This window comes from Cnephaeus nilssonii (genome assembly GCF_951640355.1).
Source record: "Cnephaeus nilssonii genome assembly, chromosome: 3".
NCBI lineage: Eukaryota > Metazoa > Chordata > Mammalia > Chiroptera > Vespertilionidae > Cnephaeus > Cnephaeus nilssonii.
In genome coordinates this window covers 49,333,886-49,350,931 of record NC_137074.1, presented here as the reverse complement: position 1 = coordinate 49,350,931, position 17,046 = coordinate 49,333,886, and the positions used below count along the sequence as shown (strand labels likewise).

At 38.5% G+C, this 17,046-nt stretch overlaps 1 protein-coding gene across 1 annotated transcript in view; it reads left to right on the top strand.

The window, feature by feature from the left end:
• FGF12 (fibroblast growth factor 12) overlaps window positions 1–17,046 on the top strand; it is a gene marked incomplete at its 5' end in the record, with an annotated part of 401,111 nt that overhangs the window by 13,052 nt on the left and 371,013 nt on the right. The window lies entirely within an intron of this gene.

The following is a 17,046-nucleotide window of genomic DNA, read 5'->3' as shown; positions in this document are numbered from 1 at the left end:
TTATAATCTTCATTTATTCCACTTATAAGAATATTTGTAGATTTCACTACAGAAATATCAATGTTTTTTATTACAGGTGCTGCCCCAGTATACAGCCTATGCTAATATTTTATTCATTTACTGTATTATTTAAAAAATACCATCTGTGCCCCTAAACCTGAATTGCAATAAATTCCTTTTCCCAAGTATTTCAGATATGGAATTGCGGGCCTGAAGTAATGATGGGTGGTGTAATATTGTAGAAGGTATAGTCAGAAAGTTAGATAAACACTGTGCTGGTTCTTGAATGTCTCATGAAAGATGCTGGAAAGTCTATGTTAGGCTGTATTATAGGGTTTTAAAAGGTAGTGAAATATTCAACAATGTTTTATCAAAATTAGTTTGTATTTCTGAGCATACTCCATTTTAAATTTATTTTCCCAAACAACCACTAACCCTGGGATATTTTTCTTTGCAGAAAATAGTGATGTCAGATGAAATGCCTTTCAGAAATAGATATTTACATCCATTGTTTGTTCCCGTGTGAAGGTATGTGGGAGAAATAGGGTTAGAGAAAGCAATATGAGATTGAGTTTGCAACTTGCGAAGTGTCATCCTACCTAATAAAATAGCAATATGCAAATTAACCATCACTCCACTACACTCACAAGCCACGCCCACCAGCCATTCCCACCAGCCAATCAGTGCGAGTCTGCAAATTAACCCCAATCAAGATGGCTGCCGCCACAGAGAGCAGGAGGGAGGCTGGGTTTCCCCAGCAATAGAGGAAGCCAAGCTTTCCACACACTTTGTATTCTCCATTCAAGAATACAAAGTTTCAATTATAGAAGATAAATCCCAAGAAAAATGGCGGCAGCCACCGAGCTGGAGAGAGCAGGCTAGGGTCGCCCCCAGCGACCGAGGAAGCCAAGCTTTCAACCTGCCCTGGCTGGCCTAGGCCTCCACTAAGGCTACAAAGTTTCAATTATAGTAGGTAAACAAATCCAAACAGAAATGGCGGCAGCCACTGAGCGAGCAGAAGGTTTGGCTTTGCTCCAGGCTACAAAGTTTCAATTGTAGGAGATAAATATATCCCAGGTACCAGGGCCTCCACTTGGGTTGCCGGGGGGCATGGCCGGCCTGCAAACCGCCACAGGCCCCTCATCCAGGCTGCCCCATGCCCCAAGGGAACCCCCACCCTGATCTGGGACACCCTTCAGGGCAAACCAGCTGGCCCCCACCCATGCACCAGGCCTCTATCCTATCTAATAAAAGAGTAATATGCAGATTGACCATCACTCCAACACACAAGATCAAGATAGCTGCCCCCATGTGGTCCAAGATCCTGCCCCCATGTGGACACAAGATGGCCACCACAAGATGGCCAACAGGGGAGGGCATTTTGGAGGGACCAGGTCTGCAAGGGAGGGCAGTTGGGGGCAATCAAGCCTGCAGGGAAGGGCAGTTAGGGGTGACCAGGTCAGCAGAGAAGGGAAGTTGGGGGCAAACAGGCTGGCAGGGGAGCAGTTAGACATCAATCAGGCTGGCAGGGCAGTGGTTAGGGGGTGATCAGGCTGGCAGGCAAAAGTGGTTAGGGGCAATCAGGAAGGCAGGCAGGTGAGCAGTTGGGAGCCAGCAGTCCTGGATTGTGAGAGGGATGTACATGGGCAGTGGTACATCCCTCGAGGGGTCCCAGATTGGAGAGGGTGCAGGTTGGGCTGAGGGACACCCCACCCCCGTGCACGAATTTCGTGCACCGGGCCTCTAGTAGTATATAAATACTAGAGGCCCGGTGCACGAAATTCGTGCACTCAGGGGGTGGGGCAGCCTGGCCTGTGCCCTGTCAAAGTGCGGGAGGCCCGCGATCGATCGCCCCCAAAGAGGTAAGCCCCACCCTCCCATCCAGGTTTCCTTGATGGATTGCCCCAAAGAGGTAGGCCGGAGCCGGGGGTCCCGCCTTCATACTGCGTGGAGCCGGAAGGTGGGACCCCCAGGACTCCCAGGCAGGCCTTGCTGTGCAGAGCCGGGAGGAGGCAGGACCCCCAAGCAGGCCTCACTGTGCGGAGCCCGGAAGAGGTGGGATCCCAAGCAGGCCTCGCTGCACAGAGCCAGGGGACCCTCAGGCAGGCCTCGCCATACCCCCAGGCAGGCCCCACCTCCTCCTGGCTCCGCGAGGAGGCAGGACTCCCAGGCAGGCTCCATGCTGTGCATGCAGTGTCAAGCCCAGCCCCACCTACCTGCATGCGCCCACTGTGTGCTCAGCCATCTTGTGACCGTGTGAGGGCATCACGGCGTGATGACTACTTAGGCTTTTATTAGTAAGGATGGTCAGGATTTGTTGTCCCCAGATGACTTTACTTTGAAAATGCAAACATTGCTTTCTGGAAGAAAAATATAAGCAAGCAAAAATCCCACAAGAAACAGTAATAGACTTCATTGTTTATCACATTCCCTAAGAAATAATTAGGTTTTAATTAGGTTAGGAAAATTATTTGAAAATAAAATATGTTATTGTGTGTGTGTGTGTGTGTGTGTCTGTGTGTGTCCTAGTAAGTTTTAAACTCTGCTGTTGGAAAGAGGCAGTAAAAGTTTGGGAATTAGAAAATTGTACACATCTCATTTTATTTTCTTTGCATATCTGGATAGTTACTTGGTCTCTCACTTTCCCTGAGCTTGTAATTGATGCAAGGACCCCAAAAATGAAAGTGCATTTTATTTTTATTTTTAAAAATATCACTTAAAGGTCTAGAAGCTGTGATAGGCACATCTAATAAAATTATAAATTGGTATACTTTTCAGAAAGAGTACCTGGTAGCTGCCTTGGGAATATTACTAAATCCACTTCCTAGAAGTCATATTGCAATCCTTGTAAGTCTGTGTAGGGAATCAGAAAATTCTATCCAATTCCTAGCTTATGCTTTTTCAGAAATTTCAACATTCGACATTAGAAGTACTGAGAATAATAACAGCATGTTTACTGAATCCAAGCATGAAGCTCATATAGTAGGCCATGGAAGAAGTATTTAAAAAAAAATATTTTTTATTGATTTCAGAAAGGAAGGGAGAGGGTGAGAGAGACAGAAACATCAATGATGAGAGAGAATCACTGATTGGCTGCCTCCTGCATGTCCCCACTGGGGATCGAGCCCACAAGCAGGATATGTGCCTTGACCTAGAATGTAGCCATGACCTCCTATTTCATAGGTCAATGCTCAACCACTAAGCCATGCTTGGTCAGGTGGAAGAAGTATTTTTTGATGCTGTAACCTCAAGAGTTATAGTTGAATATTTAGAATTCTTAATTTAAAAATATGCTTATAGTAAAAAAAAAGAAATATTTATTTCTGATTTTAAAAGTATTCAACATTAATTTTAGAAAATTTAAAAATTACAGAAATGCGGGAATAGAAATTGATGATAACATCTGTGGAGTGTTTAATTTCCACAGGTACTGTACCTTGTGCTTTATATATATGACCTCAGTTAAGCTTTACTGTGTGACATATTATTGTCCTCATTTTATATAAATAGAAAGTGATGTCTGGGGAGGTTTATGACATGCACAAAGGGGTCATGGCCGTAAGTGGTAGAGCAGAAGGGAAGCCCAGCAAGTCCAATTCCAGAGGTCATCCTCTGAACAAACTAGACTGTCCTGCCTCCCCCCAACATGTTTACTGAGAAATAGCCACTGTTGTATTTTTGTGCATATGCCTTCATTCTTTCTCCCCCATGTGTATCTCTTTTTGAAAGATAATTGAAATCCTGGTGCATCCTGTTTTTTCACCTTTGATGTTGGACTTTTTCATAGTTAAACCTATTAACTACTAAAATGGAAAAGGTGTGATCTTGGCTTACTAATCCAGAATGGAGCCCTAATGCTGAATGTCTAAGTGATGCCTTGGATTAAAGACAAACCAACAATGGCAAAATAGGTTGTTTTGTTTTGCATTTATAGATTATAATTTTGAATATAGGAATGGTCAGTGGGTGATTTATACTATGTTATGATTTAATTTTTTAAAGCCATTATTTAAACTTACACTAGTCCTCGTTAAGCAGATTTCAAATTCTGGGAAAAAGTGACAAGGAATTTGTTTGTGGGGAGTCTATAAGTGTTAAACTTGGCATTAAGCATTTTCTTCTTCCTAGCCCCTTATATTTTGTTACCACAACTCTGCAAGGCAGTTTATCAGCCTCACTTTGCAAATGAGGAAAATGAAACTCAAATAAGTTGAGAAATTTGTCCATAAACACATATAGCTGCTAACTAGTAACATTGGGATTTGACTCAGGAATGTATGGGTCTGAAGTCTCAAACATTTCAATCAATTTTGTAGTTGTATAAAAGGCCCACATATTTTTCTTATAGAGTTTTTTAAAACTTAGATTGAATTCAAATTCCACCCCTTTAAAGGGTATAATTTAGCGGTTGTGTTTTTTTTTTTTGTGTGTGTGTGTGTGTGTGTGTGTATACTCACAAAGCTATGCAAGGATCATCACTGTCTAATTCTAGAACATTTTTATCAACCCCCAAAGAAACCCTTATCCATTAGCAGTCTCTTCTTACAGAGTTTTGATGAAATAAAAATCTTCAAAACTGTTCTACTCTAAGTCCAATTTTCTTTGATTCTTTCCTCAAGCAAAAATGGTTCTTATTTAGACAGATGTTGTAGAGTAGTTATAAAAATAACCTTAAATAACAGATGATTGATGTTGCTAGTCATATTTTTAAATAAGAAAAGGATTATTAATGGAAGACTATTCCAGAGTTTTCAATGTCAATACAATCCCCACCACCTCTTTGATCATTTACCATCATTTAGTGAGCACTTACTCTTTGGTAGGCACCATACTAAGATATTCTTCTTCATTTAATTCTGGCAACAATCATTTTAATACTCAGACTATTGTGCAGGCAAGAAAAAATAAAGTTTGGAGAAGTGAATCACTTAAGTGTCAGGGTTGAGAAGTTAAAACCAGGTCCAGTTTGATTCAAAAACACAAGTCTTAACCACTGAACTTCTCCAAGTGAGAGGCATTGGATCAAAAGATAACATAGATCTAAAATATAAATAACATTTTAATCCAAATGGAAAATTTACACAAGCCCAGGATACTGTAGAGAGTTATTCAGTGCTAGCTCCTAGAAGCATTATCCCAGTGACTTACATATCCACTGGATCAGATATATGCAGTATTCACTTGCTTAAACTGGACCTGGTTTTAACTTCTCAACCCTGACACTTAAGTGATTCACTTCTCTAAACTTTATTTTTTCTTGCCTGCACAATAATCTGAGTATTAAAATGATTGTTGCCAGATCTTTTTGTATCATCCACTTGAAAAAAATGGTAATTAACTTATCCAATCAGAAATGGAAACAATTGCCAATTCAGGGAGTAGGAGACCTTTCAGATTGGTGCTCTAGAAATTTCTTTATTCAGGTCTTTGCCTATTGGTCTTCCAAGAATATTATATTAGACTAGAGGCCTGGTGCACGAAATTCATGCACGGGGGTGGGGGGATGTCCCTCAACCCAGCCTGCACTCTCTCCAATCTGGGACCCCTCGACAGATGTCTGACTGCCCATTTAGGCCCGATCCTGGGATCGGGCCTAAATGGGCAATCAGACATCCCTCTCACAATCCAGGACTGCTGGCTCCCAACTGCTCGCCTGCCTGCCTGCCTGCCTGATTGCCCCTAACCGCTTCTGTCTGCCAGCCTGACCACCCCCTAACCACTCCCCTGCCAGCCTGATTTATGCCTAACTGCTCCCCTGCCAGCCTGTTTGCCCCTAACTGCCCTCCCTTTCAGGTCTGGTCACCCCTTACTGCCCTCTGCTGCAGGCCTGGTCCCCCCCCCAACTGCTCTCCACTGCAGGCCTGGGTCTCTCCCATCTGCCCTTCCCTGCATGCCCGGTCACCCCCATCTTCCCTCCTCTGCCAGCCTGGTCCCTCCCAACTGCCCTCCCCTGCTGGCCATCTTGTGGTGGCCATCTTGTGTCCACATGGGGGCAGGATCTTTGACCACATGGGGGCAGCAATCATGTGTGTTGGAGTGATGGTCAATTTGCATATTATTCTTTTATTAGATAGGATAGAGGCCTGGTGCATGGGTGGGGGCCGGCTGGTTTGCCCTGAAGGATTTCCCGGATCAGGGTGGGGGTTCCCTTGGGGCGTGGGGCGGCCTGGGCGAGGGGCCTGTGGTGGTTTGCCGGCTGGCCATGCCCCCTGGCGACCCAAGTGGAGGCCCTGATATCTGGGGTTTATTTATCTTCTACAATTGAAACTTTGTAGCCTGGAGCGGAGCCAAACCTTCTGCTTGCTCTGTGGCAGCAGCCATTTCTGTTGGGGTTTATGTATCTTCTATAATTGAAACTTTGTAGCCTTGAGTGGAGGCCTAGGCTGGCAAGGGCAGGTGGAAAGCTTGGCTTCCTCCATTTCCTGGGAAACCCAAACCTCCCTCCTGCTCTCTGTGGCTGTAGCCATCTTGGTTGGGTTTATTTGCATATTCACTCCTGATTGGCTGGTGGGCATGGCTTATGGGTGTAGCGGAGTGATGGTTAATTTGCATATTACTCTTTTATTAGATAGGAATAGTCAATTAAAGGGTTCAATATACTTATTTTCTCTTAGCTTGAGTTTCTTTTCACTCATTCCAAGACCTCGTTTATATTTATCATACCTGAAACCATCTGAAAGGTGTGTCATTGATTTTCAGGAAAGAGAATGCACAACACATGTTGCTTTTATATATAATTGCCATATTAGGTTACAGTACATTTAAGTAAGCCCTTATCTTCAGATGAACTATATGGTTGATTCAATCTTGAAAAAATAAAATTATGTAACTATTCTAAGACACTGGGTGAAACTTTCAATTTAATCCAGCAGGTATTTGGTGACCATTTCTTATGTTCTGAGCATAGTCTGTGTATGGAGGCAGGTGGTAGTAATAGTATTATTATTACTATTACTAATAGTACTAATACATTTCATACTTGCCATGAAAAGGAATAAAGTGTGTGTGTGTGTGTGTGTGTGTGTGTGTGTGTGTGTGTGTGTGTGTGTTTGAGGTAAGGAAATGTATATAAAAGATATGCCCAACTAATTGTGATACAAGGCATGATGTGAAAAATTCTTCAATTTTCTTGATTCTTCCAACTAGATCAACCCTCATCTCCTACTTTAGACACTATAGCATCATGTACTTTCCTTTTTTGCACCAATCATAGTTGCAATTGTTTGTATGATTATTTGGCTGAATTTTCAACAAATACTTTGGTTTTCCCATAACTCTATCAGACATGAAGGTTATAAATTAAACAAATCCAAGATTGCTATGTGAAAGTTCTATGCTAAGAAATATACATAGATGAGCCTTAACCTATTCAGGGAAGGATTTTGATGGAGGTCATGCTGGAGCCAATTTTTTAATGTTGGGTACATGTATTCACTGTGATACGAAAGAAGGCAGGGTGTCTAAGCAAGGGGAACAACATGTGCAAAGATACACACACATGAAACTGTGTGCCTCAAGGATATGAATGGTATTAAGTTCATGGACAAGATGGAGGAAGTGAGGCAAATTATCCAGGGTTTTTTGGGGGAGCTTAAGTTGTTGACTTCATCTTGAATGCTCTGAAAAGTTTCTGAAGAGCAAAATCCTTCAAGGATTTGAGTTTTGGGGTGATTATTTTAGCAGTGTGGAGGGTAAATTGAAGATAGTTGGATTGTCTTTCATAATAATGTTACAGTAGTCAGGCAAGAAGTGATGAGGGCCTGAAAGAAGATAGGAACAAAGTGGATGGATGTTAAAGAAATAATATCTCTAATACCCTCTGACTGATGGGAGGTGAGTTAGCAAGAGGAGTCTTGGATGGTTTACAGGTTTTATTATTTGGAAACTGTATAAATGATGGAATCTTTTACTAAAATGTGCAACTCAATAGGTTTTTGGGGAAAGGGATGTATCCAGATTTGTTGTTTCATAAGTGCCTGTGGATCATTTAGGTAAAGCTTTCCAGGAAAGCCTGGAAATATGCAACTAAAACTATGGAGGAGTCTGGTCAGAAGTCATCAGCAGACTAAGACATCTGTAGAGGGATGCCTGAGAAAAGTAAAGACAGTGAAAGGATTAGAGGCTGCAACCCTGGAAACAGTAGTAGTGGGTGATGGCCAGAAAGAAAACTGTGAAATTAAATAGAGAAGTAAAAAACTTGTTCTAGAAATAAGGAGGAAGAGTTTTGTGAAATAGAGAATGATTAATAATTTTAATACATATAATTACAGTTTTCTGTATAATTAGGACAAAATGTGCTAGAAACTAGAATAGCCTAGTATATGGCGATTTTATAAGGAGAACATCAGTGAGATGTCTGGGCAAAAGGCATCATTCAATAGGTTCAGGAAAGAATAAAATGTGCTTAAGTGGAGACAGTATAAGTACATTCCTTTTTAATTGATTTCAGAGAGGAAGGGAGAGGGAGAGAGAGATAGAAACATCAATGATGAGGGAGAATCATTGATCGGCTGCCTCCTGCACGCACCCTACTGGGGATCGAGCCCGCAACACAGGCATATGCCCTTGACCAGAATCGAACCCGCGACCCTTCAGTCCCCAGGCCGATACTCTATCCACTGAGCCAAGCCGGCTAGGGCAGTACATTCTTTTTTAAGATGTTTGTGTGTTTAAGAAAGGAAAAAAGATAGAAAGTGCACAAAGAGGAGTTTTGAAAAGTCTACATGAAGCTCTTGCTTCGTACATGGCAGTGTGTTCTGCAGAGGCACAAATATATGCACATATGTGAATTTGTGAATGTATCTGTATGTATAATAAGCACCTTAAAGAGGGATAAACTTTCCTTTTCAAAGTACCACATCTCCATCAAGCCTTCACTACTACTCAAATCAATGGTTCCAGAGAGCTGTTATTCTCCTCCTTCCTCTATCTGGACCATAGATCTACAAGCATTTGTATTTGCACAGTTCAAGCTCACCACTATAAGAGTCAGCCTACTCCATAAGCCAAGACTCACTCCTAAACCCTATTCTGAAAGGTGACACCAGTAAATACCAAATACTGTAAAGGCAATATTATAATATTATGTTTACTGTTGTCAGGTCTTTAAATGAATGGCTGCCCTCTGCTTCTGGAAAGCAGAGAATTTGCAGAGAGAAAATTTTAATTTCCAGGGAAGGATGCCCTGAAATCATTTCTATGCATTTTATAAAATAAGTTTGATCTCTACACTTCTCAAACCAGAAACAGCACATGGTGTCAGGTAAAGAATATTGCACTGGAGGCAGTGTCCTGACTTGAGTGGTAACTCTGCCACTAGGAGCCATGTGGCTTTAGTGGAAATCACTCTCCCCTTTTTAGTCTTCATTTCTGTTAAAGGGTTGAGCTGAATATTACCTATCTTGTTTTGACCTATGCTGAAAATTTATTCCCTTAAACTCTGAATGAAGTCATTCCACAAATAAATTTTATTTTCCTATCAGTTTTTTTGAAAAAACTCAATTCTTGTCAAATGCCACCATATTGGAGTTCCTTTTTTTTTTTTTTTTTTTTTTTTTGTCCTTCAGCTCCCTCCTGGACAAATAAAATTGCTCCCTTCATCTTTGCTCTCACAATAGTTTTCAGGCATATCTATCCTTATCACCATTATTTGTATAGCTACCTCCCAAGATATGCTCCCTAGATATGAGGTCACTGAGGGCAGGGGTTATCTTTATAATATGCACGGTATGCTCACTAAGCATGCATTGAATAGAAATTTTAAAACTTAACTCATTTAACAGGTAGACTTAATATATACTATACAATTAAAGGAGGTTTTTATTTGGAGAGAACAGATAATGTGAAATTTGATAAAATGGGTTGGTTGACTGTTTATTGCTGAAGTGAAAGGGGGTCTTCATTATTATTATTATTTTTGGTGTTTTTAATACTCAAGATTGTTGAAATTCCACAAGGGCTCAGGGAAGTTAAATATAGCTTATTTCAATTATATGCCACTATTAACTATTTCCCCTAATGTCAACTAAATTTAAGGCCTCACTTTAAAAAATTAGTACATAATTTAAAATTAAAATAAGAGTGATATTTCAGATTTATAGCACTTAGGATTTCTTTGGTTTTACTTCATGTACTCCCTTCATTGCAGAGGATAAGTCTTATCAATACCTTAAACTATTTTTGGTAGGAACATTCTGTTCTTAGGCCCTGAGTAGGTGTGATTCTGATGAAGTCTTCTGATTCATGGCATTAAGACTATATCCTGTTGGCTACTTGGAAATGACATTTCTAGTTCTAGTGTATCTCCTTCACTGTCTTTATTTTGTATTTTAATCAGTCTTAGTAATAAATACTTTTTTAGCCAAAGCAAAATTTATATATTTAATTATATTTATTTTGAAGAATATATATATATATATATTCTTCAAATATATATGAAATATATATTCTTCATATATATATGAAATATCATTAATTTACTATTAATTATATATATATATATATATATATATATATATATATATACACACACACACACACACACACAGTACCAAGTTTTAAAAGTACAAAATGAATTGCAGCCTAAAGTAAATCTCCTCTCTCTCCTATTCAGCATCCTAATCATCCCTAAGTTATACCTGATGTCAGTTTCTTGTGTACTCTTTCAGAAAGAGTCCATGAATTTATAAACATAAACAATGCACTTTCTTTTATTCCATCACACAGATTGTTACATAATTTAATATTCTTTTACATGTGTGTTAAATTTTATATGTTATAAATTCATGTAATTAAATTTCAAACAATAAATTTCAAGGATCTTTCAGTACATATTGAGTTAATAATTTTTTAAAGTTCAAGACATTTCTTTGTAACAAGAGATGTGCCAAAATTCTATTAGTTCCCTATTAATGGATTAGTATCATTAGGATCAAATAGCATGTCATTGATGTACTGATACGTTATACAACTGTCACTAGTTTAACCTCTGAAACCATATCAGGAAGCTAGTATTTAGAAAGACATTTGGGAGAAGTGTCTTTTTAAGTGTTGAAAGATGGAGACAAATTGCAATCCATAAATGTATTCAGTGTGTACTCTTTCCAAGAATGTAAGAGTTCCCATTTCCTTTACATTCTCTCTAGTACACTGGCTTATCAAACATTTTCATCTTTGAAACCTGAATAAGTGAACAATGGTATCTTATTATTGATATATTTTATAGTTCTCTGATTATGAGTGAATCTTATGAGTTATCATGTGTCTACAAGTGAATTATGTCTCAGGCATAGGCCATATACTTACTCTAAATTCTTTGTGGGTTATTGTTTTTTAATTTGGTGCATAGTTGTAAAATATTCTCCAAATGAAAAATACACAATAACAGTCCCCATATTACTTTACTTCAGCAATATGAAATATCATTAATTTACTATTAATTTTATTATATCAATATTTAATTAATAAATTATTTATTACATGTTCTAGGTACTAAGATAAAAGATAAAGATACCTAAATTTGTAGGTATCATAATCTCTTGGGGGAAGAGACATATGTACAAGCAGAATAAATGGAATGATATAGTGTGTTATGGGAGCTGAGAAGTTGTGATTAATTTGGGGCAGAGTCAGGAAGCACCAGAGAAAATTTCCCAGAGGGAGCTGGTAGGTCTTGTGGTAAGTTTTAAAGAATGTGTGGGATTTGTAGGGTCAGAGAGAGTTGAGGTGATAGAAGTGAGAATGCACATTTGGAACTGTGCCTGTATTTTGGTGAAGAGTTTTGACTAATGAGCAAATGTTGCTTCCCTGAAATTCACAAGTATTAACTATCTTGGATCGATTAACTTCATATTTCTCACAATAAACAACTGATACTTGGCTCATAGAACTCATATTTAAAGATGTTTTTTTAAAATAGATGATAAGCTCTGAATCTATTCAAAACAACTCATTACAGCGTAATTAAAGAGGATGGAAAAACCTCAAATTGTAACAGCAAACTCTGAAGTATTATTTATTTGAAGATTAAAATCTGGGGTGGGAAGGTTGGAGGAAAATGCATGGAAGGCTTATATATTAACTGGACCTCAGAAGGTTTTATTGGAAAAAAAAAACCTGTAAAAGTAACAACATTATTTCTTGCCTTTTTTTTTCTTTCTCTTTTGGTCTGCTATAGGATGTACTTAAGTTAAATCAGAATTATTGCCATGTATCTCATAGAGATGTGATGGGATATAGGACAGGATTGGAGGTAAATATAGAGTCTGAATATGGGTGCTGTATTTTTCAGAAGTGGTTTGTCCTTTAGTGGATATAGTATCTATTCATTATGGTCAGATGGTAGCATTTATTAAGCATTGGAGATTGTATATTTAAATGAGAGGTACCTCCTTCAGTTCAGCTCACATTTCTTAATCTATATAAAGTTTTTTCTAACTGCTTGTTTCTTCATCAAAAGATAGAATGAACCACTTTTTTCTTTGTACCTTCACTGAGCTCTGCAGTCCTACCTGTATTGCAAAGCTGTGTTTTACATATGGTTGACACATCTCTCTTCCTTTACTGGCTTTTAGAGCAAACTAAATAATTTTAGTTTCAAATTATTTGTGGAATGTATGAATGGATGAGTGACTGAATAAAAAGTTATCTTAAAACCTTACTCCCTGTTCCTATGAAAATGACCTTGTTTTGAACTCCTATCTAAATAAGTGTTTAAATTAGTATAATTTAATTTCAGGACCCTCCCTGGTGGCAAATTCTGGTCTTTTAAAAGTGGGTATATTTTTGTAATAACAAAATAAGAAAGTAATGTAAACAGGCAATTCCTTTGAAAAATATAAGCTCTTAAAAAATGTTCAAACTTACTCATAATTAGAGACATGCAAATTAAGATGACATTACAATTAAACTGACAAAAATAAAAACGTAGCACAATCCATTCTATGGGTGGGGCTGTGGGAAAAGCTGAACTCTCACACAAGGAATTTATACAAAGCTCTTAGAAACATACAGATGTTTTACATACTCAAATAATAGAAAAATCACTAAAATTAATTTTAAATAGTTAAAATCAACCAGTATGGAATATAAGTAATAATAAATGCATGTAACTGGGTTACAAATGAATAAGCTACACTGAAAAGGATAAGGAACAACAAACTAATCTAAGTACCTTTGAAAAAAAATACTATTGTGACTAGCAATTGTAAAAAGCCTAAAGATACATAACATCACGTCTGTGACATTCTTGCCAAAATTAATAACTGTTGACAAATCATTAGAAAACATCAGAGAAACCCAAATTGAAAGACATTCAACAAGATGTTGGGCCAATATTTATTAAAAACTCAAGGTCCTGAAGTCAAGAAGAGATGGAGGCTTTGTCATGAATTTAAGAAGATTAAGGATACAACCAAATGCAAAGTGGATCCTAGTTGGATCCTGAAACAGAAGAAGAACATTGGGGTACTGGTGAAAGCTTGTGGTTTATTCAATAGCATGGTGCCAGTGTAAATTTTCTGGTTTTGATAACTGTACACTGGTTATGTAAGTTGTTAACATTAGAAGTTGAGTGAAGAGTATACATTAACTCTGTATTATTTTGCAACATTTCTGTAAGTCTAAATTTATTTCAAAATAAATAGTGTGGAGAAGAAGAAATAGAAGAACAAAAAAGTACAAGAGGAAGAACAAATTTTTTAAAAACCCATGTGTTTGCATTTTTGAAAATAGTTAAAAGTTATTTAGATTCCATGTCATTAATAAAGTAATTCAGCTGGTAGTGGCAGTTTTTGTCATACTATCTAATGAAATTGATTTTATTGGTGTCTTGTGTGTCCCAGCCACTATAACAAAAAATACCATAGACGGGGTGGCTTTAACAACAAACATTTATTTCTCACAGTTCTGGAGGCTGGGAAGGTCAAGGCACCAAGATCCTGCGTTTGGTGAGGACCGTCTTCCTAGTTCATAGATGACCATTTTCTTGCTGTGTCCTCCCAGGGTGAAAGGGAGAGGTAACTCCCTGGAATCTCTGTTTAAAGGGCACTAAACTCATTCATGATCTTGAAGCTTCCCAAAAGCCCCATCTCTTAATACCTGGGGGACTAGAAAATCAATTTATGAATTTGGGGATACAGACATTCAGTCTATGGCAGTTGCCTATCGAAATTGGATTTGAAGGTATTTCTAAGACATGAGATACAGTTTTTACCATAGCAGTCAATGGACTATACATATCACACTGATGTTGATCTTTTAGTTTATGTGTTGCCAAGGTTTCTTTGTGAAGATATAAGTTGCTTTCCGTTTGATAGACATTTTGCCATTAGTATACTCATTAAGAGTTTTTGACCTGGCAAATTTTTGAAAATGTTATTACTCATTCATTGTAGGCTTCCAAGCAGAAAAATGCACTGATTAATTGCACAGTTGATGCCAAGAGTCAACAGATTCCTATGTTTAATATGAACAGAAAATGTCTTAGATAAGTCACCACTTAAAAATCTCAGAACTCCCACAGACACTTATTAATTCCTGCAAACTGTGAGTAAACTCTTTATAAAAAGGAAAAAATTAGGTACTAGGAATTGAAACAAGCTCACCTATCATTATGTACCAGATTTTCTAATCCCTCTTAGAAAATTATTATTTCATTTTGCAGCCACACTGGTGAGTCACTTGCTAGAGTTGGTCCAAGGTTAATTCAAAAAGAGAAAGAATGCCTAACTTAAGAAAACTTCAATTAGAGACAGATATATGATTTAAAATTTAGGCATTAAAATAATAATATATCTTCAATTTAAAATTTAAAAATATAATTCCCAGAACAATTTTGATTTGGGGTTATAGAATAATACAAACAGAAAGGAGAAAATTTGGAAGTTTTGCTTAAACTAAAATTTGCCACTTTATTACTATCCATTGTGCTTCGGCTACTACGTTTGTTTTGTTTTGTCTTATATTTGGAAATTATGGTACCTGCAAAAATGTGTTCTCCTTACGTACTGCCCAACATACTTTAGGAAGATGACATCTATGTAATCTATGTACCTAATTGTGGAACTAGATGCCACCTTAGGAGTTGCTTTAACAAGCATGTACATTGAAGTTCTGATAAGGGTAAAAAACTTTTTTTTTTAAACTAGTTTGACTAATAAAATTCTAGTGATCAATTCCCTTTTAATCTACTTTGATGAAATGTTCATAATATATAGTCAGAAAATATTTTGCATTAAAATATTCTGTGCTCTCTTTGGTTTAATCTGAGCTCACTTGAGAGTTCAATAACAACAACAAAAATCTGTCCATGTGAGCCCTCAGTTTGTTTTTACAACTACTGTGATGATTAATTTTCTTTGTGATGCGTACACTTGACCACAAGTATCACTTCAACAGCCATTTAAACAAGACAGCAGGCCACTTGAATATTAATTATGACAGCTTTCCTGTCCTGCCTTCTAAGAGTTGACAGTCTTGTTGGGGAGATAGAAGATTTGCCTGCAATGAAATAAAAGGGCCAGTGTGTTAGACCACCAAGGAGCACCTAGAACCCAGAAAATTGGGGATAGCACCTTGTCTTGCAAAGATAATAAAAATCTTCCAAGCATTTTCACGTATTTCACCACATGGAATCCTTGCAATGACCCTGCCAGGTAGGCAGACAGGAGAGGCTCATTACAAATATGAAAAGTGATGCTCTGGACAGCATGCGTGTTTCAAAATCACTCATGGACCTGCTTGCTCTGCTCTGGTTCCTTTGAGGGAATCGGGCCTTTGCCCTATTTTTATTGTTGTTGTTATGTTCAAGGAATAACATATATCTCAAAGTAAAGAAATAGCTCTAGCACTGGGCTCCAGAGCAGGAGCGCTCTACCGGAAAGCTCTGCCTGTGCTGCAGCACGAAGGACTATTTTTAGGTGTTTTTCTTTTTGCTAATTGCCTCTCCCTCTGTGGGGAATTTCTATGGTAGAATCCCCAGACAGGCCAAGTTTCTCACTAATTCCCGAAGAGACCGGAAAGAGGAGGGCCATGACCCAGGTTGCCCAGTGATGACATCCTGGTGGCTTTAGCAAGACCTTCCAGGACCTTGCAGCCCACAGAGCTTAGGTGATTCCACTGAATAACAACTCTAAGAGATGACTGGAAGAAAGGCCTGGACATACCTCCTTGAGTCTTGGAAATGCCTTTAATGACCGTGCCTGGTTAGAGCTTAATTATGAAAGGAATTAAGAGAAGGTGGAGCCAGGATGGTTGTGGGCTTGAGGCCCTCCAGATGTTCTGGCTTTCTTCTAACACCTTTGAGGGGAAGAAGGAAGAGACTTCTGAAAGAATATTTTTCCAGGCAACTTCAACCTTAAATCTCACCTATTATGGAACATCATAGGAACTGTGAAGGTTTAGCCTAGAGAAGAGAAAAATAAAAGTGATGAAAACCATTTTTACTCCCTTGCAGGGAAGAGCTGACCAGCTAGTGCTAGGTGGCCTTGGGACAATGGGTGGATCAAATATGAAGTTTTTGGCTCAGTGTCAGTGTAAACCCTCTAACAACTTTTATACAATGTTTAATACAAGTTTTATACCTTGGAAACTGTTGAGTTCCTTTTAAGTAGATTTTTATTGATTTCAGAGAGGAAGGAGAGGAAGAGAGAGATAGAAACATCAATGATGAGAATCATTGATCGGCTGCCCCCTGCAGGTCCTCACACTGGGGATGGAGCCTCCAACCCTGGTATATGCCCCAAGCCATCATTGGAACCATGACCTCCTGGTTCATAGGTCTAGGCTCAACCCCTGAGCCACTCCAGTTGGGAGTGGTTAAGTTCGTGATACCTGAACTATTCACTAGTTCTTGATACCTGAACTGTGGACACTAGTATGGATCCTAGCATTCATTGGAAAGTGAAAGTGATTGAAAACCCTACAGGTGGGGAGCTAAGTAATCATTGTTAACACTATTATAGCACTTATTTTACATCAAGTGTTTGCTTAACCCTCAACAAAGGGTGTATAAAGTAGATACTATTAACTTTCTTTTAGAGGTGTGGA